The sequence below is a fragment of the Numenius arquata genome, chromosome 3 (genome assembly GCF_964106895.1).
Source record: "Numenius arquata chromosome 3, bNumArq3.hap1.1, whole genome shotgun sequence".
Taxonomy (NCBI): domain Eukaryota; kingdom Metazoa; phylum Chordata; class Aves; order Charadriiformes; family Scolopacidae; genus Numenius; species Numenius arquata.
In genome coordinates this window covers 8,261,752-8,287,321 of record NC_133578.1, presented here as the reverse complement: position 1 = coordinate 8,287,321, position 25,570 = coordinate 8,261,752, and the positions used below count along the sequence as shown (strand labels likewise).

Sequence of the window (25,570 nt, the reverse complement as noted above, 5' to 3'; positions counted from 1 at the left end):
TATCTGAATACAGGGAAAGGACAGGAACATTTTCTATTTCCTACTCTTCTGATATTTAGTCAGAGTTAAACCAAGGTTATTCTACAACAACTTTCAATTGTGAATAAGGAGCAAAAGGGAGGGAGAGGGTGACTCGTCAAGATTTCACTTTGTGATCAGAATATTATTAGGGTTGAAAATGACACCTCTTCAGAATTACATTGTACTGTAGTTCAAAAAAACATAAATGAGGTCCTGAAAAATCAGAGCAATCAAACAAAAAAGCAAGATACATTCTCGAACAAGAACACATAAGTTTTCTGATCTCCTGCACAAAGGTTGGAGCCGGTTATCGCTTTGCAGTAAATTCATTTGTATCAATAAAGCTGAGGGAGACATCAAACAGAAAGCTTTAAAAGCATATGTTGGAAGCCTCAAGACATAGTTACTGTGTTTGGCAACAAAGAGACAAAGATACTTTTCAGGAAGGTCTTTTTTATCTTATCTTTGGTTCAAATTTCAGTTTTCCCTTCTTCTTTTTCCTCTTCTCCATTTCCATTTTATTGAAGTCATGTTCAACATTAATAATACAATGCTCAGCCTACCAGCAAAGAGTATGCTTAGTATCTGCAAAGCTAACAACATTTTATTTAGAGGAACATATGGGGGGGGGGGTTATAAAAGGTAAGAAACCCTGCACAGCAGGATGGAGACCTTCCAGTGACAAGGCAACAGGGCTTTGAGGAGATGCAGATTATAATGCAGATGCTCTCTAGTTCCTATCCCAAGTGCTTTATTGCTGTGCTGATCCAAGAAGTGTAATGTGGTGTAACACTCTGTCTATCTACTTGAGACAAGAAGGGGCTATCAACTGGAACAAAGGCAGGAACGTTGGATATAGTCCGTCTCAGAAAAAAGAGATTTCTATATTAAAAATATTTTCTACATCTATATTCTCTAACAATATTTATCTCATAATAACAGATTTTGCTATTAAGAAAGGCAAACTAAATTTTTATTATATGCATGCTATAATTTTGTTATACAGTGTTACAAGCCAAAAGGAAACACAGATTACACGTACCTCCCTAAGGAAAGGTTTATGTAGGTTATTGTCTGTGAATAATCACACAATTCTTCTATGTTCTAAACACATTTCTCCACGTTACATCTTCTTTGGGCAGAGATGGAAAATTCAACAAGTATACTACTTTAAAGGCAACATTCTGGAGTTAGCACTGGTGACTTCTGTGCACTTACATTTTAGGTTATCACCTACTGCTGGTCCCTAATCAGAATTCTCCAAAAGTCAGTATAGAGAAGTGCAAAAGAATTGGTCTCACAACATAAACATTTCTTAAACAGTCCCACCACATTCAATGTGTTCTGAGGACTACTTCTGTCCTTTTCTGTTGAGTCTACAGTAAGCAAGCAGAAGTTAGTATAGGTGTGACTTCTTAACCTAGTCTGCCCGAGTTCTCCACTAATCCAAAACTGTGACTGGCACACACACACGAGGGAGTTCCTGTTATCCACCCAGGGCAGGGCTACACCCACAACTTTTGGACAAAAAAAAATCAAGCTGGAAAACAGTATCAGTAGGTGATACATTGAATATCTCTACCTCAGAGTAACCCTAAGGTTCTCCATTAACAACAGGTATAGCCAAGATCCTGAGTCCTAGCCTAACAGACCTACCAACTTACCCTCTTTAATCACTGAATGTTGGCTCACAGGATGTGTTTGTTTGTAGGCAGGGCAGCTAAACATGTGGTGACACTCAGGAGCCACATGTGGTGTCACATGGTGGACTGTGACTACCTCTGGGAAGTATGCTTTCTGGCAGATCCTTGAACAGATAGAGAACCCTTAGGAGACTCCCTAAATTACAGTGTAGCACTTCCACACCATTTCTCCCTGTACACGAGGCTGATGGGATCAGTACACAGAGTCCTGGAGCTAGAGAGAGCCTGTGGCTCTGAGAAGCAAACAGGCAAGATGAGATACCGGCATCTGGGCCCTGATTGCATTAACAGGCCTTAATGGTCCTAATCAGCCTCACTTGGGGCCTCCACCCACACTCTCTTCCCATGGGCACAGAATGAGTAAACAGATGGGTGAAGTTTTAACAGTGCGAGCTTCACACTGAATGTGGGACAGGCCTAAGATAGCTAAATATGGATAACTGGTGGCCTACTTGTCACACACCAAAATGAGGTATAAACACCTAAGTGCCAAGTTGCTTTCAGATTCTCCTAATACTTTAATGCTGCTGGGGTTTATGTTCTCTCTTCTTTCAGTCTCTTGCTCCCTATGCTCCAAGAACCCAATCTTTCATCAGGGAATGCTCCTTGAGCAGGGAGCCCACTCTCCTATGCAGTTTTCATTTCCTCAATCAATGCACGTAGTTTGCTCACCTCTGCCATGTTTTTTTTTAATTAGCTATGTCAGACATACATACTGTAAAATATGTAGTGTAACTTCCTATTCCTGAATGGAGGATCTGGTTGGTGCACTTCAGTTTAAAAACTGTTAGCTAATAAGACCTGCTGTTCCCTTCCCACTGTTGTTATTTTCTGATATGTAATATTGCTATAACAGAACATTTCCAACTCAAAAGTGACTGTAATGTTAGGTCAGCTCCTGCATATGAACTTCCTAAATTAAAAACATAATAAATGGAAAAGAATGAAAGTGCTGTAGATGCTGTTATTTCACTTGCTTTGTTTCTCTGTGACAAAAGCCTGTTCCACAAATCATAGCAGATCTTTTAAAGAGTTACCCATCTTACACAGAAAGAGGTCCAAGGCTTTGATCATTCAATGCCTCATAAAACTTTCAAATCCCTAGCCTCTCATTTAATGCCAGTGAGAGTTTCCAACTGGGAACATGGCATAATGCTGGGTGAAAAGTGAAACTCCAAATTGCACATCATCATGCTTGTGGGTACAAACAAGTGTCCTTCACCATGTATTGTCCACGTCACAATTTTCTGTCCTGTATGGAGAAACCTAAAATGAACAGCGCTGAACACTAGCAGGAGATTTTTTTTGAATTATCACCAAAACCATACTCATTTACTTGATTTTGGGGGGGGGGGTTGTGTAACCATTTTCTGATGATTCATGGCATGTGAAGATTATGGTAACAGATATTGATCTAAATTCTGCAGCTTACTAAAAGCAATCCCTATTCTTCCTTTAACTTATATTAGGTTGTAGAGGTAAACAGAAACATGTTTTTTTACCTTGAGCTTGATCTGTTGCTTATGAAAGAAGCCTCTATCAGTACCAGAGAGTAGGATTGGCCACCAGATGTCACCCATCTATTAGTTACCCCAAAGTCTGCGTATGCAGGCTTGGGAAAACACACCATTCTCAGAAGCTGTGCTAAATAGAGTCTGTCTCGCCACTACAAAATATAGTCATCTTCTCATTACAAAAATACATTCTCTTCCTTTGCTCTAATGGCGCCCAGACCCTGAAGCTCTAGTAGCTTGTAGAGTGCGTGTTAAAGACAACCTAAGAAGTAGGTGAACACCCTACAACTCCGGGCACAAATACCTGTGTCTGTTTAATGCTTAGAAAAATGTTAGCTGATGTAATGCGTCCACCCAGTGCAGCCAAAACCACAACTGCTACCGAAGACAAGATGCGCGCCTAACCTTTGCCGCAGGTTTGCCAGGGCTGTGGGGATTGCGGTGGACAAGCCCGGGGAAGGCAGGTGTGCGCTCGAAGGACGCCATTTCGGGGCACAGGGTCAGGCCAGTGCCTTTCCAGCCGCGTCTACCTGTCCCTGCTCTCCCGACCTCTGCCTGACAGACCGGCTAGCACCGTGAGGCAGCAGCGGCGCTTTCCCGGGCCGTTCCTTCCTGCCGGCCCTCGGCGGGCTCCGCTGGGCTCGAGCGCGGCCCACCACCGGCTGACAGGGCGCCGTGGGGGCGGCCAGGCCGGCCACGGGCAGGTGTGAGGGGGGAAAAGGGCCTGCTCGAGAGAGGGCGAGGCCGAGGCTGCGGCGGGGGCCACGGCCGCCCCTCAGGAGCGCCGGGCTGCGGCGTCGCCCCACCGGTGGGCTTATGGGCGTTTCCCACCGGAGAAACGGCCGCTTTCTCCTCACGCCCGCGGCCGCTCGCCCCTCGTCCTCCCACCTCAGCGCCGCGCCCCCGCCCCGCAGCCGGGCAGGCACTTTGCACACGGTCCCTTGGCTCTGCCTCGGCCTGTCACAGCCGCTTCCGGCCCGGGCAAGGCCGTTCGCGCGCGCTCCCCCCCACCACCCCTCGCCTGCACACGGGCGGGCGCTGCCTGTGCCGCGCCGCGCCCTGGCTGGCGGCTGGCAGTTTGCAGACGCTCCCTTGCGCCCGCCCGCCTCCAGGTGGCCCGGCCCCCACGGCGGGCGCGGCGGCCGCCCCTCAGCCCGCGCCGGCCTCCGCCGCGGACCATGGGCGATGCGCTCCTCCCGGCGCGGGGGGCTGCGCACCGGCGGCGCCGGAGGAGGTGAGGCGGTGCCGGGCTCGGGGATGGCGGGGGACCGGTGCCGCGCCCAGCCCCTCTTGGGGGGGGGGGGGGGGGGGGAATCGCCGCCGTTGCCCCCCCCTCAGGCCGTTGCGGCTCCGCGGGCCGTGAGGGAGAGCAGTCTCCTGAGCTGCGGCCGTGCGGGGCCGGCGGCGGCACACCGCGGGTGCGGAACGGGAAGGGGGGGGGGGAATCGCGGAGGCAGCCGCGCCGGTGCGGTGGGGCCCGTCCTTGCCGCGGCCCGGCCGCCCCCGTCACCTTGCGTAACGACCTTCCGCGCCCGAGCCCGGCGGGGAGCGCCTCGGAGGGCGGCGGCTGCCGCCCCCCGAGAGGAGCCGGAGTCCGGGGGGTGCCTGCGGAGCCGGGGCGCGGGGGACGGCCCCGGGGAGCCCGGCGGTGGCCGCCCGCCTTGTGCCGTGCTGGGCGGGCGAGCGGAGCGGCGCGGGCGGAGGCTGGAGCGGAGCGCGGGTGGGAAGCGTTGCCGTGGGTGGGAGGATGGATCTCGAGCGAAAGTCTGTTGAAATCTTCCCGTTGCGATCCCGTTTATGGAGCTCGGTTCCGCCCGATGCTGGTTTCGTTTCCTCTTCGGACTTTGTAAACCTCTAGGAAGCGAATTTGGGAGAAAGGTTCCTGAAAGCTGTCATCCCTGTGCCAACTGCGCTCCGCTCTGCCATGGCTACTACTTTTTCGCCAGAGGTGCATTGAGCTTGAGGTTGGAAATAGCAATGCTCTTTCATTTGTCAGGTTCGGTATGTCTTTCGCATCAACATCATCTTGTGGTTTGACCGTAGGGATTTATCTTTTTTGTGAAAAGCAGTGCCTGACCTGACGTGATTGCATAGGTGTGTGGACCTACACGAAACAAGAACCTTGGGGGCCCATTTTATTGTCTCCCTTTAATTTTAGCAATTATGTAAGGTAAACTTACTTTTTAACATATTTAGGGGGAAAATAAATGTCACTCAGTTTTGAGGAATTAAATCTCAGGAGAGGCTTTCCTCACTGCAAACACAGGGAGTGTAGGTTCCATCTTTTCCAGATACGGTATAATATTAGTCTTGTCTAATGTTCCTCTTTCTGGCATCGTGGTCAGTAGACTTCGGAGAATTAATTCTTAATTCTTGCATTAGGTCTTGATACATCAATCTCGTTTGATAACTGCAGCAAGAATAGAATACTCTTTAAATGAAGGCTCACTCTTAAGATTCATGTTATTCTAGTATACAGTCTTACTTGTCTAAAAAGCTCTGTCACCTAGTCCCCATGAAATAGTATGATAGCTTTTTCAACAGCATGACTCATAATCCTAAATACAAGAATAAATTTTGACTTAGTGCAGTGCAAGTGCTTTATCTCAGCAAACAGCCTTGTGTGTAGAAAATGCAACTAGGGAGGAGGGAATGTGGTACTGTATCTGTTAATCTTTGTCCTTAGGAGGACAGCATTTGAAGTTGTTTGCTGGCTAGGGGTTATGTCTTTACTCCCAAATCAATAAGGTGATCTCAGTTCTTTCAAAATACTTTTGCCATTTCATAAGAGACTGAAAAGCTTTCAAAAAAGGAGAAACCAGTTAGTTCTTGTTACTTATTATTGAAACCATTTTGCCTGGGGACATGGAGTCCAATTTAGTCTGAATGAGTGATTTACCTTTTTCCTTCTTCATCTCTGTGTAACGACTTGAGTGTTCTTCATGAGAAACTGCTTACTCCAGCACCCACAGTTCATATAATTACTGGTGGCTGTACTAAGCCTTATAGTAGGAGGGAAACCTTCACCTTTTTTTCTGGTGGTTTTGTTACATATAAGGTAACTTTCACTACTACTGCTTCCTGATCTTTACCCATATGAGATGATGTAGGGAATAGTTTACTCTAAAAACAGCCCATGGAGCAGTATGTTTAGGGAAAGCAATCTCTTCTTCATAATTTAACGTACGCAGACCGTTTTCTGTTGCTCTTATATAGAATATGGATTTATTTTGTACAAGCAGAATAAGGATTAAATAAGAACATATGCTCCCCTCTTTTCTGGGTGATAAATCCATCTTGCTGTCCAAGAGGAAGGCAGCTTATACAGCCTGGGCTGAAATGACACTGAAAGACAAAGCGACTGAATACTCAATATAAGAAGATCAGGTTGTTTAAGCTCCCAAAACTAAACTGCCTAAAACTTAGGAAGCAGCCAGCAACACTGGGTGCAGATCATCTAAAATCCTTAATCTGCTTCATGAAATAGAATCTGGTGAAATAATGAAGTGTTCTGAATTCCTAGAATTACTTAGAATAAAGACAGTTGCTGTCCAATTTTCAGGGACTGGCCTCGAACCAGATAGCCTTCCTTTCCCTTATTAAAAAAAAAAAAAAAAAAAAAAAAAAAAAAAAAAAGAAAAGCCTTATACTATTAACTTCTGTGCTTGAGATAATATCTAGAATTTTATTAGTGCCCCTCATTTCTCTTCAAGTTAGAATTTTTATTTTTTTTAAATTTTGTTTGCAAGGTTATGTTTTTGGCATTGTATGCCACTGTCATCTAACAGCTTCACTCTGCTTTTGCTTCTATTTAATAAAATAGCTTAGTATGCAGTTTTCTTCCTCATCTCGGCTCTAAAATTTTAATAGAACTTCAGGATTAGTTGGCATTAACTGCCCTTCGCTGATATAGTAACTTGATTATTAGCTACGTGGTAGGTGTTTCGGAGGCTTATGTGAATGCAGTGTTCATGTTTTGAGCAGATTGAGACCTGAAGAAGACTGTGTCAGTATTTGATGAGTGAATGGGAGAATTAGTTCAGTTTTAATGACAGGAAGAGGAGTGATAAGGGAGATTGTGGCAAACGTTACTTTTTGGTTATTTGTCAACAGATTGTCTGACTTAGTCTATGCTTAGTCTCTTAAATATATGGGAAAGAAATACAATAAGAGGAATATAAAAAAAGCCAGTTTCTGATAGTATTTTCATTTATGTCACGTTATTCCCAAAGTGTCTGTAGAATTCTTCTGCTCAGCCCAGTTTGGAACCAGAGCAATACTCCAGCAGCAACTCTTGGTAACGAACATCGGAAGCATCTGCTGAAGGAAATGAGCATGCTGCACAGTGCTAATCAGCTGGGAATCTGATGAGTGGAAACTCTTTCAGGAATCAAGCAGTTTTGCTATTATTGCATCTTCAATTTCAAAAAATTCTTAACTGATTGGAGTGGAATAAGGTCATCCTTTATTCCTCTCTGCTTTTGCTGAGTTAGTATTTATGCATCTCTGCATTTCATATACCACATATACACATGGATTTAAACAAACAAAAAATCCCAACAGCAAAACCTAAAAAATATTTTGTATTTGCCTCTGTATGTGTGTGAACACTCAAAACCATCTTGTTTTGTTCTTTTAGCCTCCTGTTATTGGCATACATTATTGAAGTTCCAAAAGCTTCATTATGTTTTACTTTCATTTCTTGAAAAGCTCAGATCTATAATATAAGGAATTATAACTTCTGAGATGAGTAAGTCTCATTGAGACCGTGTTTTGAGTAGTGGCTTGATTTCCATCACTTCTGACCCCATCTTTTTTGACCATTTCTTGTTTGTTCATGTGAGTTGATAATTCACATACTGTAATCCATGGCAATAAAGCGAAGATGACTAAAGTTTTATACAAACTTATATTAGTTTGGTTTTGGATATTGACATGGGCTCCCTGAATTGAATGGCATTTGAGGGGGAGCCACCGTAATGATGGAGAATTGGTGAAACAAGTGCTGTTGCAGCCTCCCAGGTGTGAGGCATCATCATTTTGTTGAGAATACAAACTTTTATCAGGGTGGATAGCCTTTTTCTTCTATGCAAGCTGGAATAGTCCAGCTGTCTTAAGATTAATGTGTGGGGTTTTGTTCTTGCCTTACAACAAGGAGAAGTCTTGTCTGCTTTAATCAGGTGAATCCTTCAAGTCTAAGGTCTATGCATGCACTCAGGCCAGAATGGAGCTCCTTTGAGGAACTTCTGCTAAAATTATGGCATTTTCATATGTCTGTGGTGGCTTGTGTACCAGTGGCTTTCACTGCAGGGAGACACTGCAGTGAAAGAATAGAGAAGAGAAAATTAGTTTGGGGGACAGGGATTCCCTCCTAGAGTACTCTAAGTAGCAAAGTCCTTTTCGTGAGGAGAGCTTAAGTCAATGCTGCGATTAGTTTCATTTATTATTTATTCTTTGTATGAGTTAAGAATCCCGTGATCCTGGCCCTTTCAGTCTCACAAGGTCCTCTTATTCCTGTTAGCTAACTGTACTTCTTCATACATACCACAGGCATTCCAAACTGTTTAACCTTGGTTATTAGTCTAACCTACTGACGTGTGTCCTATGATTTTTATATCCTGATAAAAGCCTCTAATCTTTGAAAGCTATCAACCACCTCTTTTGACCTTGTCCTTTAGACAAAGGGATTTTCTTTGGTTACAAGCAGCAGGCAGAACCCGATTTTACTTTTATTGGTTGTTGCTCACACCTCATGTAGTTTGTTGCATTTCTTTGTATATACATTTTTGCCATATAATGTATTCCTTCTGGTTACATTTCCCTAGAATAGTTTCATAACTAAAACTTTTTCTTCACTCTTGTTAGAGTTAGGTAATGAAGTTTATTGCTGCTTCCTTTCCATTGCCTGTTAAGGTTGTTCCCTTCCTTGGGGAACAGACCAGTCACACGCCCCCTGACTGGTGCAGCTTTTTATATCGTCTGTATTGAGGTCCTAGCAAAGCATTTTCAGATAGCTACTGGTCAAGCAGTAGATTGCATAGTGGGAGACATTTCTTTACAGAAAGGGTTATCAAGCATTGGAACAGGCTATCAGACATATCAATTCATTACTTTTGCTGAAAAGCTTGTTTAAAAAAACAAACAAACAAACAAAAAAACCCCCCAAAAACCTACAACCAACCCCAGAACCAAAGCCTGGAATAAATATGAGGAGTGTTTCTAGCCTGGTAGTTATCCAGGTTTGACGTTGTTCATTCATTCTATACCAAGACGTTGTAACATGATTGTATTGAATGCTGAATGAAACTGTTTGCATGACCTAACTGTAGAATGACAGTCCCGCACTGTTTTGGTGCACTGTAGTGTGAAGGCTATTTCTGCCTAAAAGAAATGCTTCCAGTACTAGTGCCTCTAAAATATTACTCCAAGTAACATGAACCATGAAATAGTTTGCTTCTCCCAATGTTGGTTTGAATTGTCCATTTCTGTGTAGAAGTAATTAAAGCTTCCTGGCTTTAATAATTAAAATAGCAATGAATATGGAAAACATAGTCTGTCTAGAAGTATTCAGCAAAAAGCGGCAACCAGATCTTTGTCATCATCAGATCCTCAGGATGAGTTTTCTTTCTGTCTTGCTTTTGGTATGAATTGTACATTAAAATGAGCCCTCTTTTCCAAAAAATAATATAGAGTCTTATCTTGCTATGTCTTTTTTTGTTTGTTTATCTGATCTCGGAATTTCTGAGCCACCTGGCAAAGGACCTTTCTCCCTGAAAAAAAAAAAAAAAGAGAAAGTAAGCAGACGGATACATTTAGTGCCTAGGAAAAACCTGTAATATTCTTAACGTAGAAACTTTCACACCTAGTTGGCAAACTCCTGCGGTAAAGTTAAAGGAATCTGTGTAGGCACTAGTACATTGTATGTGGATACAAACTTTCTCACCTACTTCACACGCACAGGTATACATGTACCAAAAGAAAAATCAAGAGATGCCTCCAAAACCCTGCAGCATCACCGCTCTTGAAACATTATAACAATCCTGACAAAAATGCATTTGGCTAATGGTAGGCATATAGTGGATTCAGAGATTATATTGGCAGGAAAAGGGGCTGCAAAAGCTGTTCCTTGGATAGCAATAAGATGTTTAAAAAAACAAGTGGGCAAGCAGTCCAAATGAGGCACCAATTTGATGCTTGGGTTGCGGAGACCTTGGAGGCGCACTTGAAAGCAGCGAGTAGGAGCAGAAAAATGACTATTTCTCAGTCTCTGTATTGATGAAATTTAAGGTAGGAAATGTTAAAATACATACCTCTACTACAGGGATTGTGGAAAGAAGTTCCAGAGAGATCAGGAAAAAGTCTGAAAAAATACTTGGAGGACTGAACAAAATGAATTGTTTGAGAGAGGCCTTTGAAAGCTTAAACTCTTTGTCTGAAAGTCAACTGCATTTAGGAATCGGGCATTAAATTTAAATAGGCATATAGCCAAATTAGAATATCTAATTATTTTCTTTCTCCTTAGACTTAATTAATAACTGTCACTCCTGTGTTTTGGTAGGATTTTGTCGGTGAAGTCAGTATTTGTGTTTCCTGATCTGACAGAACAGGAAAAGGATGTGGAACGCTGTAAGGGGGCAGGGGGAGACACAAAGATTTCTCAATCTTTACTACTCAGACTTCAGCTTAGGTTGTACATGATATTTGACCAGATTTTTAAAGCTATATTATTCCAATCGGTTCCTTAGCACGTTGATTTGTTTTTGTAAGTTCTTGTAAAAATGAACAGTTTCCCTCCCTGTATTTCTCTTCATGAAATGCAGTTTCTCAGTCAGTACTACTGATCTTCCAAGAACACGGTGAAATGCAGTATCATTCTGTTTACGCTTAACATCTATTTGTGTTACGCAGCTACTTTTCTTTTACTAGACTGGAAAAAAGCGTGCAGAAGGAGAATGCTGCAAATGCTGCCAGTGGTTTTGCTACTTAAGTTAACAGCTATTTTACTATATATAAAATCAACCAGTTCTGAATACCTAGTCTAATTTTAAGAGCCTGTAATCAAGTTAAATGAATATGTTATGGTTATACTTTAAAATAAAATATTAGATTGTTATTTCTAATAGTTATTTTCTTAGATATCAGTTGAATTTATTTATAAATCTGTTCTAGAAAAATATTTTTTTGTTTTGATATCGTAACTTCTCTTGAAAGCGAAATATAAACTGTACTCTTTACAGATAAAATGGTAATCTATAGTTCTTGTTAGAATACTTTCCCAGATTTTTTCAGCAGATTCACAGTTATACATTCAAGAAATTAGATAATCAGTAAAACAAAAACTTCTGCCATTTTTAACGGTGTGAGAAATAAAACTGAGTTGCGAGAGTGTTTGACAAAGCGATTTGACATATGTCTGAATCTAGATCTTGGTGGTTTAAGACTTCTGGGGAAGCTTATAAATCTTCTTTTATGGCCCCAGTTAATCTTTGTGAAATCTTTGTTTGAGTCTCTTAAGTGACTCTGCTTGGGTTCTGGATTGATAACCTTATAGGACTATGCATGATCCCTTTGAGGAAAAGGTTACAGTAACCTTCACCTAACCTGTCCTACCAAAATTCTCACCATGTTAAGTTAAAGAATATTTGAGGGAGCAAGGAAGAGCTTCAGGCTGGAAAATAATTAAGGTTTTGGCCTCTCTGCTGGAGTCTATTACAAATTGCTGCTTACTAGCGGCTGAGATGACGTTCTGTGAAAATAGTACTTTGCCCACTGGAAGTTTGGAATTTTAGTTCACTGCCTGATCCGTGCTGACTGCTGAATGTCCAGTGAGCGAGCAGTTACTGCAGCGCTGTTGGTGTGTTACCAGCAGTGATTCAGTGCGCCACTGGCCTGTACTGAAAGGAATGCGTTTCTGTCGTGATATAACGAGAGCTTAAGTGCAGCACATAAAGCTCTATATTGGTGTAAAAGGCACATTGCTGTTTACTTAAGCTCTTTTTGAGCTGATGCTATTTAAACCTCTGGCTCTGTATATTGAAACTAGTACAATGAGGCCCAAGTGTGCACTTAAACTTTCCTTTGAGGGCTGTACTGACTGATACAGAGCAAGAGCTTGTAACAGGTTGAGCTTCTGTTCAGCTTCTATTAAAGTCCTTGTACCTTGATTCATTTCCTGACATAGTAGTATGTATCTATAACCATATGTACCAGTTGCATAGCTTGTGCACTGTGTAATGTTACAGAAGAATGGCAGTATTGATTAAGCTACTTAAAACATGTCTAAGAGACTCTTACGTACTGAGGTACTGGCATGCATGTGGCCGCATCTAGAGTAAAGAAAACAGTGACTCTCATAAATGGAAAAAAAGACACCTTTTAAAAAAGCTGTACTCGAAAAATAGTATTATAATTTAAATATATGGGGAAAAAACCATATAAATTCTGCATTTCTTAGACCTAAAAAGGAGGCTTAGATGGACATCTGAAGAATCTAATTTCTCATAATTTGAGGTTAAAAAAAAAAGTAAATTAGCAAGGGGCTTTTTTTCCCTGCATTTGAAGTGCGGGTTTTCTATATCCTATGTATTTGAACAACTGATTTTTTTCATGCCTACTGTTTTTTTAGAACTGTCTTAGTCTCTATTCAGACTGTTGTTTGTCCCTCAAGGCTTGTTCTACCCTTGAGTATTGTTCCCATTTGATATGGTGAACTTGAATTCTGTTGTCCAGCTGATAATCTGGTACTTCAGGGTATGGTGTTCAGAACGCTCTGTGTAACTCAGTAGTCTTATAATGCTGTTTTATAATTTGTAGTGCCTCTCTGAGAAGAACTAGCACCAGCGTTTGCTGGTGTTTTTACATGGGAATGTCATTAGTCTTCCTGGTTTTCACCAAGGCTGCAGTTAGATGACTTATGTGCCCCCATACCAATCTCTCCCCACTTCCTATCGGTGCATTTACGTGGCAGCACAGCAAACTGGCCAACAAGCTGCCTGTAAATGGCTTTCTGGCATTTGGCCGGTCATGTTTCAGAATGACAACATTCTCTAGCTGTCTTCACCTTCTAGCTATATAGGTTGGAGAAGGATAAAGATGTTGCTTTAAGTGACAGTGTTGACATGGGGTTTTTGAACATCAGCCTAATTTAGAAGACTGTGTTCTTATAACTTGTTAAAACTTTAGGTTAACAGAGGGTTAATATTGGTTAATGCTCTGTCCAGTAGGTCAAATGGCCACAGTTTTATCTAGCAAATTAATGTGGGGTTTTTTCCAGAGAGACTTTCTCTGTGTAAGTACTATTGATATACACTGTAATGTTTGTTTACCCAAATTAAAAAAAAAAAAAAAAAAATCCTTCTCACTGTATAAATTCCTGATACACAACTCAGATTTCACACTATTGATTTTGGATGTGTATTATGAAAAGAATTTTTTAATGAAGGTGTACTCTTGCCCTTTCACAAGCTACAGAGTATTTTTAAATATGCCATCCACCTTATTCTTTAAATAACTAAGATTTGACATTTCATTAAAACGGCTGCTGATGCAGCATTGTAGTTTGGCAGAAATTACTCTAGGAACCTTACAGCACTCAACATGTCCACCTTCCCTGTACTATGGGGATCAAGCCTATTGCTCAGGATAAAAATGTTTGTCCAGGCCACAAAAACTCAGGAGTAAGACCTTTTCATGGTTTATTTTGTTCTGACCAGCTCTGTCATCCTGGCATTTCACAAATGGAGGAAGAAATCTGTCAAAAGTTATTAGCATACTTTTTTTTTCCTTAACATATTCTCACTTGACTTGTGTCTGTGGCTGAGTGCGCTGCTGACAGTTGTCCAGTTTATTGTGCTGTTAAGGCCTTTATTTCCTCATAAAGATTTATTTAGAAAATCACATAAAGTACACTAGTGTTTGAAGTGTAAAACTGATTAAAAAAATAATGGAGAAAAGTGTTTGAAATTCTCTGGAATACTGTGTTACAGGGTTTTGGTCATGCTTGTCCTTCCATCTTGGCTTGTGTTTGTCTCCTTTCTCCCCTATTTTGTGTAATTTGAAGCATGTTTTCTTTGTCACAGCTACTTAATTACTGCTATTACCACTGCCTCCACTGTTCCACATCCTAAAAGACTGAAGGACTAATGATGTTGTGCTCTCTTTTCGTTTGGTCTTCAGGAGCTATGCAGGCAGTATATGTATTTTCTGTTCTGCTCGGCACTGGAAACAGCCTTCCACCAGACTGTGAAGATTTTAGCAAATATAGTCTCTTATTCAGCAGATGTGTTAAAATTCAGCTGTCTCTCAATTCTAAGTATAGTTATTTTGTGTTTGGGTTTTTTTGTTGTTGGTCAAGCTGGATTTCAGTTATGTGTGATAAGTGCTTTGGGAATCCTCTGCTGTGCTTGGAAAGAAGCAAAATCTCCTTACTCCAGACTTCTGAATGGCTTTTGCCTTTTTTTTTCCTCCAAACACCTCATCTTCAAGAATGAGATTTCACTATATGACTTGAAATTTTTTCACACACATTACACTTAAGCTTTACCTCACGCGTTCCTCCCCATCCCCCAAAGTGTGCTTCTGAAATCTTTCTCATGTTTGTGTAACCCATTTCCTTATTAAATCACTTAGTGATTTAAATGCCCTTATTTACTGAATTCGTTGACTTCTAGAATTGGAGTAAACCAGAACTCCTCATCCCGCCCCACCCACCCAACAAACCTGGACAGATTTTTTTTCTGTAAAATTAATGAACTTTGATGAAGTCTCTGAATGGTATATGCACGGTTGTGCTGAATCTTTGTTATAATCAGGTAATAATAGGTACAGTGTGAACTAGAACCTTTCTGTTGGATTGCTCACCACCTAATTATCAAAACAGATGATTTCAAGCAAAGATCGTGTGCCTTCAGAAGGCCAGTTGATCTTGCGTCTTTTTCTTTGTCACATCAATAACCCTTTCACACAGATCCTTTCCTGTCTTTTTTTCTGATGTGGCTTTTTCAACTGACCTCAAGCAACTGTCTGTAATGATTGAGGCCATTTTTACTGACGGTTTGACTCTGCCTGTGTTGCACAAGCTTTGAATCTACAGAAAATGAAAGTAGCACATTGAAGAGGTGAGTGATCCTTGAGTGTCCTGTAGTTTGTTTGGATCTGCGGATTTTTTTCCCTGAGGGCTGTTGGCACCAGAATTGACTTCGATATTTTTGCTAATATATTCAATATGTTACTGCAATAATATATTTGGCTTGATTATTCTAAATGTTTGTGTAGGAATCTCTTATTACACCCCCTAAAAATGCCAGTCAGGGTAAACAAATGAAAATATTATGGAGAAAATATAAGTTCACTAATTTAATAGACCACTGAGACAATTTAGAACATAGGAAAGGTGAGCAGAGCAAGGCATCAAATAAATCTGAATTTAGACAACTTTTTGAATAACTTCTTCTGAAATTCCTGGTAAATCCATGCTAGCTATTTTCTTTATGTAATTAAGCTGCTTCTTTTGTGGGCTGGCTTTTTTTAGTCCCTTTTTGAACTTTCACTGTGTACAGATTTTAGGTGTCTGATGTGAAATTGTGAATGTCATAGCAGTTAGATACTTACAGCCATGAAGCAGTAGTTGGATTTGCTTTTTATTTTTTAAAATAAATGAAGGAAAAATCCTTCCGATTCTTAAGAATCTTACGGGATGATAGGTAGAGGAAGATCTGGTGGTAGTGATGGTGAAGTTGTTCTTAAGGAGTAATTAAACTCCTGGGTCAAGTACTGCTCTCTTTAATGTAAAGCAGACAAGCATGAAGAGCAGAAACAATGCAGTTAATGGGAGAGAGGTTAGGAGTTAGATGAAACCTTACCTATGGGAAAAACAACTCAGTTTCTCAGGTGTCTTGAACATCAGGTATTTTCTCAGGTTTGGAAAATAAATGAAAGCCACTCAAAAGTCATATGCCAAAATAACTGTATGCAATAATAATTTTGGATTGAAATAGATAGTGTAAGAGCATAGAGATGATTTCCAAAGCACTCTTCAGACTTAAACATGGAGTCATGTCAGACTTAAACATCAAGACCAAACTGTAGGATACATCTTTTCTCAGCTTTAAAACAGCAGCCTAAGTTGGAGTCAAGCCTGGAAGCTATTGAGTGATACAGAGCTGTAGAAAGAAACATCATATCCCTCTGAAATAGAGGGAAATGTTGCATAAATAAATTCTTTCTTTTGTCAGGCTATTAGCATGAACAGTTCTTATCTTTAAGACCAGAACTTCACTTACTGATTACTGTTGAGTTTTGGTTTTTCCCCATCTCTAATTAGAGATACCATTATACTCAGCATGCACACAGCTCAAATACAGGTTTATCCACTTTCTGCAGTGGAATACAGGTGTAAGCCAGTAGGCTAAGATATGATAGAGTGGTAGGATAGCCTATGTTGGATCCTTGTTGAAGCTTACAAAGCAAATGGACTGCTCTGGATGTTGAAATGTGCTTAAGATAATGTCTGAAATAGTTATCTGTGGGTTATCTGTCAAATCCCAGCAGTTACAAAGATACATCAATATAGCCCAGTGATGCAGAGTTTAAAAGAGAAAGTCTTTTTGTACCAACTTATCTTTTTAAGGTGCGTTTGCCATCACATTTCCCCAGTGAGTAGAGAGGAATGAGTATTTTCGTAATATTAGAAAATCTGTTCCTCTCTCTCTGTTTTTTTCTCTTCATTAGCTGTGACTAAACAGTAAAGAAATCCATTCATCTGTGGTAGTGTCACTATAGTGGTCTCTCTTTTCCTCTCCCATGGTACTACAGTACTGTTTCAAGACGATTTAAATTCTGCTCGGAGCTGTAAGTGATCCTTTTGGCAGCCTTATATGCGTTTACATTGTCTGTTGGATTGTAATAACTTTCAAAAGGATTGTCTGAAAGTGGATTTTTTTTTTTTTTTTTTTTGGCACATCTCTATAGATGTTTAGTTCATGTCTTTTTCCTTTACCTAGTTAACATTAACTTGGTTCTAGGAAGATGCTTCCTGATGCAGGCTGGGAGAATGGATGCTGAACCTGCCCTGGAGGTCCAGAAGAAAATCAGCAAGCAGAAATAATTCTGCTGGGCTTCCACCTTTGATACCAAGTGTCTTCTCTAAGAGCTCGTTATCTAATTAAACATTAGATAGAGCATATGGTATACTGCAAGAAAATGTCATCCTTACTACTAGTGGAGGCAAGCCACTTACTACTTTTGAGGCAAGCCTTCTATGGCTGTATTTGTCCTGAGAAGTCTCCTAACTTTCCCTTGTTAGCTCAAATCACACTGTTTTTCACTGTCACCATTCTAGAGATGGACAACATTGCCTATTGAATTTCCTTTCTGATTCTGGAAACCATTTGGGTTTAGGATATGTCCTACTGTAGATGTTGGCTGGAGTTTAGGGTGCAGCTACAGTGGAAAGATGTTATCTAGATTACAGCCTTAGCAGCTGTTTTGCAGCTGCCAATAGCACCACTAGTCATAACTGGAGATATTTTTAGGTTGGTTTTTTTTTTATGTTGGGGGAAAGGAGGAAGGTACTTCGTTGATACTTACGTTTATATTGGTTATAATGCATTTGCACTGTTGAAATGCTAAAGAACTAACCTAATAACTAAGCTAATGTATTTGAATGGCCCATGGAAGTCTGACTTAACTGCCTTCTAAGTCTTGTCTCTATGATTCAGATAATATTTGACAAATATATGGATACTTTGCTGTACATATGTGGTGTTTTCAAATTATATTAATCTCTGTAGTGTATAAAGGAGCTTTTAGTTGGACACTGCAAGATTTTCTGCTAGAAGGGCCCTGGTGGTTTTTTTTCTTCTCCTTTATCCATACAACTATAAACAACATCTAGACTGGTTTCCATTGCAGTGTCAAAGAGATTTGCTAATGCTAAGTTTTATGTGCCATTTTAGAAAATACTTACGCTAGTGGATCCATTTCTGCTTGCTTTTAGAAAACCATTTAATTTGATGACAATGCTTTAGTTTATACTTGTTTTCTAAGAACTGACTTGTGTTCCCAGAACTGAAGGGAGAAAAGCTTGAGAGCATGCCAAAGACTGGCGAAAATCTGAGAAGAGGGTAGCAGGTATTAAACGTAGCTATATAGCTTCAGATTGTATAATCCTGTACAGTTCAGCCAAGTGCAAAATTACTTCACCAGATTTATCTTTTTTTTTTTTTTTTTTTATAGAATTGAAAAGATGGGAGAGGTACAGAATTACTTAAACTGGGAAAGTTCAGAAGACTATGGCAGGCAGGTGAGGAAAATAACCCTCTGCTGTGGTTCAGACTGAAAAACATAAGATTAAATCCATAGTAAGGCAAATATAATCTCATTTTATAGTTACATAAGACTGTTTAAAGTGGGTCATCAGTTGTGGGGGAAAAACATGCTTTCATTTTCTAGGGTTTTTTGGTTGTTTGTTGTTTTTTTTTAACACACCAAATAAGGTTTTTTATTCTCCTCCCCTTCCCGCACTAGAAGGAACACTTTTCTCTAGGGACAAAGATAGGATGAAGCTAAATACATCACTTGACTACTTTATTCTTCATCATGTTGCTTCAGTGGTAATCACTCATTTGAGATTTACCTTCAGAGATTCTGCCTGACATATGGTAACGTGCATAATGAATATTATTTGCTATATGCAAACATATAGCAATTTAAAATTCATTCTTTATTGCACTTTGGTTTTAGTTTACAAATTTCTATAGCAATTAAAGGGATTTTGTAAGCATTAATATATGCACGTCAGGGAAATTTCACCTTAATTCTTTATTATTTGTGTGAAGTGGAGAAAAAGCAGTTTAGGACCCTGCATGAGGGTTGGAGTTCTTTTGTTTCCTAGTTTCAAATGATATACAGGAAAATTAAGTTTCGTGTCTTTGAAAGTACCACACTTTTCAGGGAAGAAGCTATAGAGTTTGAGGATCACGGCCTGTGTGGCTAAGTTATGGACTTGGTTGGTGTTCCATGGTGTTGTTGGTTTTTTGTTTTGTTTTCCTGAAGCACCAGCTAGGAGAATCTGAAGAAGGCCAGGCTGAGGAAAGAGGAGAGTGATTGCGTGCTTCTGTAAGAGCAGAAGGCCTGAGAGATAGCAACTACAGAGAAGTTTTAGGTTGAAATGGAATAGCTTCTTCAGCAGCCCTTTAGAACTGAAAGACAGAAAAGGAAGTGCACCTAGCTGCCCTCTAGACATCCAAAAATGTAGACAGCAAAACTTAGTTATCTCTCAGACTCTTTTTTGCACTGTGTTTTGGGTAATTGGGGAAAGGACTGAAATGTTCACTTTCCCTTTCATAATGGCGATGAGGAAAGAGTACATACTGCTGTAAATACTGTTCAAACTGTAGCTCTTCCTTTGATACTCCTGACTCTGTCAGAATAGGCATAATTGGTTGCCAGCAATGGTAGTTGTGTTCAAAAAATCCAGCTTGCGGCTTCTGATGATTGAGATAATTTACTTTGACTTCCCATTCAGCAGCTAAGTCCTCTTAATCCAGCTTCTAGTTCATCCTGTATTTAAGTTCTTTATAGGAGTTGACAGTAAAATTTTTCAGTTCATGCTGAAAGCTGCATGTTGGCAAATAAACAGGTAACCAGTATAATACACATCAAATGAGCATCTATTCAAGCTTTATGTGGAGCCTTTGATCAAGTACTTGATAGTAAGTCATGATGTCAGTATGCTGAACCAGAAGAGGACAACAGAACAGTGGTAGAAAAGATTCCTGCCATCTCAATGGAAGGGCCGGTTTATACTGTCTGAACTATACTAATCAAAATAGCCAGACCAGCTTTGTGGTTCAAATAGCAAATTATTTCTTGCCCAACTTATTTTGACTGAAGTGTCTAGGGAACACTCAGGTTAATTCCTTGGGCAGATGTGAGGAGGCAATGACTTCTGGTTGAAGAAGTCTGCTGGCACAGATTGATCCAGAATAGCTCATGTCTTCCTGGCCTCAGCCTGTCACACTCAGAAATTTAAGCCGTGCATACTGAATCACGTGTGCTATGTGATTTACATCAAATCACAAAACCATTTTACCCTTGACTGTCTCCACTGTTTCAATTCACTGCAAGAGCTTCTGTTACCAAAAATGGCTGCTGGTAAGCACGAGCACTTTTTTGTTTTCTAAATTGTTCTTCTTCGGGATCAGGAAGAGATTAAAAATTTGCTCGTGCTGTATTGGGAAACACTATCGGAAAGTAAGAACAAAGGAGATAAAGCTTTGAATGAGTTACGAGCAATAATGTTTCCTTAATATTAGCTGTGCTGTAAAATATTAGGAAGCGTGGAGAAAGGGAAGAGAAGGGATAAAAACACAGTAATTTGAGTTTAGGAAGGTCGGGTCCTTCCATAGTCAATACAGAGGATGAGGCTTTTGTGGCTGTTGCTTTGAATCACTCCCTAAAAAGGGAAGAAGAGTGTAGATAAACAGCTCTTTGCTATTAACAGATACAATTTCTCTTTTTCGTTTTTGCTAGCTCTGCTACGCACCTGAGCCATCTGTTAGACAGCTTGGTTTGCAAAACAAGCAGAAAGCTAATGTAAGAAAAAAAGCTGCTTTTGTTTTCACGATCTGAATCAGCTCATGGAGCTCATGGAGGGATCTGTTGCCTTGGCACATCTGGCACAGAGGAGGGTGTGAGAGTTTGAGAGGTTTGGAGCAGTGGGATGAGAAGTGTGAAGTGAGACCAGGCTGCTTCCCAGCTGTGAGCTCCTCTGGGCTGGCTGGATCCTCTCGGGTGGGTCTCCAAGGGACCCCATCTCTCTTTATTGACTACAGATGGACAAGATGACCCACAACTTCCCCTTGTGCTGTGGTGGCAACAGTGGCTGCTATTGTCATCTTTGAACATTACTTTTTCCTTCCCCTTCTTTCACCCCCTGGAAGCTTGATTTTTTTATTTGAAAACAGGAGATATGGTAGACATAGTAAATTTTTATACCTTATTAGGTATAAAGTCAGTAACTAAATGATGGGAGGGTTTCTGTGGGAGAAAAAAAAGGCTAACTTTAACTTCCCAGTTGTTTCAGTAGTGTCTTTGCTGTCTGCTGTACAGATGTTGCAGAATTTTTTTATAAACAATACCTCAAAAGTTATCAGTACCCAGAATTTTTGCTGTAAATCTAGGCTTAAGAAGTATGCACTTAAAATATACTGCTGAGTGAGAGTGTCCTACCACACCTGTAGCAGTGGCAGAGTTCAGCGCCAAGCCTAGGGAAGCTTCCTTTCACTTATCACATCTGGGTTCTTTGCATTTTGGCAAGCAGTCAAGAACCGATTTAGCCCTTTACAGGAATTAAGCATTGCGCCCAGACATCGTAACTCAAGAGACTGTGTCCAGTGTATGGTGTGAAATTAATCAAAAGGAGAGAAAATTAATGACCTGCTGTGGTGCCATCCATCAGGATATCGCTCAGCAGGTGTGAAATTAACTTGCCTTGACTGTGGATTAAATTTAACGGCATGACGTAAAACTCTAGAAACTGTTTCCGTTATTACTATGGAGCAAGCGTTTTTAAAGATTCCAGCTTAATGAACTGCTTACGCCATACAGTGGATAGTCCTGTGATCGTTTAACAGCATGAGTTTAGATTATGTTCCCTAAGAAGATCAAGTATTACTGTATCAGTAAAAATTGTTAAAGGCAGGCCACAGAAATGCGGTTTTAATTTCTATAATTACTGTGCACCAGATGGTGGACATATACTTTTTTCTAACATAAGTACTTCAGCTCAAACATAAGCAGTTGTGATCTTTATTTACAATTCATCAGATCTTAACCTAGGTGATCAAAATTTCCTTTGTTATGCCCCATTTTGATGACTTTCAAAGAAATACATAAACAAAACCTCACTATTGTTTGAGTTACAAAAAAGCCTTTTTTAAATTTTTTTTTCAGATCTTAATTCTGAGGATAGCAAAACTACTCACTAATGTATTAACTACTTACTAAACATTAATTGCCCACTAACTTTATTTTAGAATAAGTATCTAATATTAGATTATGGATTTAAAGCATTTGGTAAATCCTAGTTAATATAAGCATTGGTTCTGAAAGAGCAGTACTACAAAGATGCAAAATATGTTACAGGTTATTAACAGCTCAAGAGCAATGAGGAAGATGAAGGAAATTTATTTTTCCAATTTGAATGTAAAGATCTTGATATTCTGCCAACTATTTTCTTCTTCTGTCCTGTCCTATATCCTTATGTGTATGCACTTTTTCTTCTATAGCTGTTCTGATTATTATTTATTTTTTTAAAATGGAGCGTGTATCACTGTTGCGGAAGCTGCCTTTGACTTCTGAGTTCTTAGGGGATTTTTGCTGAATATGCCTTGAATATCCTCCTCTAAAATGTTCAGAGTCATCTCAGTCCATTTTAGAAATCCTGATGTTCTTGCCCTTGGCAGAAAATAGTCATGTATGTTTTTTTCCATCTATTTCCACCCCCCCACTTCGCCTTAAAATCTGAATACACATTTCCAAAATTTAAGGAAGTTGTGTGTTTGTGATTAGGAGGAAGACTTAGTTACAACTTGCACAGTAGCTTTCTTTGAAGTAAGGCTGTCACGCATCCATTAATATATTTTCAGGATAACTGTCCACAGTATATTGGCACATACTTGATTATCTGGTCTTTATAAGTTGACTTATTTGACCTCTTATGAAGGAGCATCCATGGTTTGTAAAAGCAGTACTTCTTGTTTAAATATTGCCAATCAGAAAGCTGTTGGAGCAGTGACGGTCTTATTAATGCTTCACAGTTGTGCTAACAAAGTTCTGCGGATTTTGTGTCAAACGATAATTCTGACGCTAGCATTAGTAAAATGGCTTTGATTCATAACAAATGTGATGTAACTACTGAGAAATGTTAGGGTTGTTTTAGAGTTATCCCACTCAGTTGCTGCTGTGTCACTGGCAGGACTTTCTTCAAGGGTGAACCTGTAAGTAGTAGCTCCAGCATCATGGGATCTGTACTGTTCTGGAACTTAAAAGAGGAGCTCTGTGGTCCTTTTGAAGAATATTCATTTGGGTACAGCTGACAAGGTATTTTAGAAGGTTCTTCTTTCCCAGAAGAGAAGCATCAGTCGTGGTACCCATTTCAAAATGAGGAGGTAAGCAAGTCATGGAGGCCGAATGCTTTGTAACATTATAAACATTAACCGTGCGCATCAAGCTTTTAGCAGTGACCAAAGGTTAGATGATTACTACAACAATCATATTTCAGCTGGCGCTTTGGGCTGCTTTCTTTACCGGCTTTAAAAAAATGAATGTTTTGATACGCCTGTCTAAAGAAACTTGCTCATAAGGCTTAGACTGTAACATAATGCTCTTGGCAACCTTGTTTACCTTGAAATCAACCCTGAAATACTGTGTTCAATTGCCTGCCTGCAATTTCGGTTTTACATTATTGGGTTTATTTAATTGTACTTCTCCCTGTCTCTTGTTGATGGCTTTTATAGTTGCCTAAGCTTTTATGATTAATTTGTAGCCCCGGGGGAGGTGGGGAGAGAAGAGGAAAAGAAGTGAGTTTAACTCTATCTATGGAACTTCTCCTGTCGCTTCTGAAGACAAGTGAAAAGCTGAGCAGGAGAACTCAGATTCCTCTATATTGCCTGTAACAAGAATATGCAGAATTGGTTTGTCAGTATGCTCAGAGTTAAGCAGTGCAATTTTTATATGCCTGGGCATATGGGTTCCTGAGAAGATGTTTGGTTTTCTCTTGATCCAGAATGACTGAGGACTGCACCTGAAATTAGCAGAGATGGTCCACTGCAAGCAAGCTGATCCAAGGGGGAAAAAAACAGAAGTCAAACAAAAAACCTGCTTGTTTAATGCGTTTTGCACAACTAATATTGACCCAAATAGAAGAAGAGGGGCTGTCTCTTCTGGTTGCACTAGAGCGTTTGTTCATGTTCCACATTATGCTGACAAAACAGTTTAGTTTCTGATGGGCTCAGAGCATGTGGGGAAAGGGAGCTTGTGTCTGCTAGCAAAGACAAGGCAGAGGCCACTGGTTAAATCTTTGGGTACGGTGGGGTTTTTTTTGTGGATCTGTGTGAGGAGTGAGGATTTTGTTTGGCTTTTCTCATGACATTTTCTGTATTTTCTCAAACTGCAGCCGATAAATGTCCCTTCCCAAAGGAATTGCCAGTCTGTAGACTTGTGATTGTTATTGTAACTCAGCCAGGGATAGACAACTTGTTATATAACAAGTCAAAAATAATGATATTTAATAAGAGATTTATTCTGCATGGCAAAAAATTAAAGTATTGCTTAATTAGCAGTCAAACCGCTTATTTGTCCTCTAGTTCATTATATGTTAAATAGGTTCATGCCACTGGTTCACATAGCTCATTACAGCTCATAAATGTCACTGTAAAACTACCCAAAATAAAAGTGTTGAAGTATCTTGCTGTCATTAGTTATGCAGTTGGTTTGGGTTTGGTGACAAGTTTGTAGATAAAGTGTGAATTTTATAGTTGAAGATGTCATAGGACTTGGATAGCAGGCTGCTTCTCATTACGGAAAGAAACAGCCTGTATCTAAAAGCTGTAGCTGGAACTTTTTTTCTGGTCATATATACTACCTGCCTCTCCTCATCAGTGGTGTCAGTCAGGGTACTGTACCAAGTTTAAAAAGCAGTAGATGCAGTGGTGATAATTGTCAGCAAGTCAGCGATGACACTTCTGGGAACACGGTAGCAATGAGATGCTTTCATTGAATCTTTGTGTTCTTTGCCCAAATGGCAGTCAGTCAGGATCTGGAGCGTAACAGCGTTTGCTGAAACGGCCACTTCTTCGGTAGGGCAGCTGATGATTTTCAGATGCAAGTTTTTGTAATATGCTGAAATACTTTACGTGCAGGTAAGATCCTGGAGTCTGCATCTCAGAAGGTTGTTGGCATTGTGAAAAGGAAACTAGGCTATAGTACAAAAAGTGATTTACATCAATCATTTGACCAATTGATCAATCATTTGATATTATATTAAGATTTTATCACTTGATAATATAATAAAATCCTCAGTACTTTACAATAGCAGGTTGTAATAATAAACACAGAGTGTGTCTGTTGGTAAATGACAGGGTATGTATTGTTGTAAATTCCAGTTAAGTTGAATGGAACTCTCTGAGGCTAAAACTTTACACTGATTTATTTTAACAGATTCAGGGTGCAAATCTCTTGATACATACAGTAATGCCAGCTCCAATTGCCACAGCCCTACAGGTGTCAATGGTTTGTATGTGTCTTACATCAATAGATGCCAAAGATTTG

At 40.3% G+C, this 25,570-nt stretch overlaps 1 protein-coding gene across 1 annotated transcript in view; it reads left to right on the top strand.

Annotated features, from left to right (window-relative positions):
• The first annotated feature begins 4,357 nt into the window (after positions 1 to 4,357).
• MGAT5 (alpha-1,6-mannosylglycoprotein 6-beta-N-acetylglucosaminyltransferase) overlaps positions 4,358 to 25,570 on the top strand; it is a 128,264-nt gene continuing 107,051 nt past the window's right edge. The window contains exon 1 of the mRNA XM_074145035.1: positions 4,358 to 4,472. The gene's annotated coding sequence lies outside the window, so the exon portion shown is untranslated. The remainder of the gene's footprint in view (positions 4,473 to 25,570) is intronic.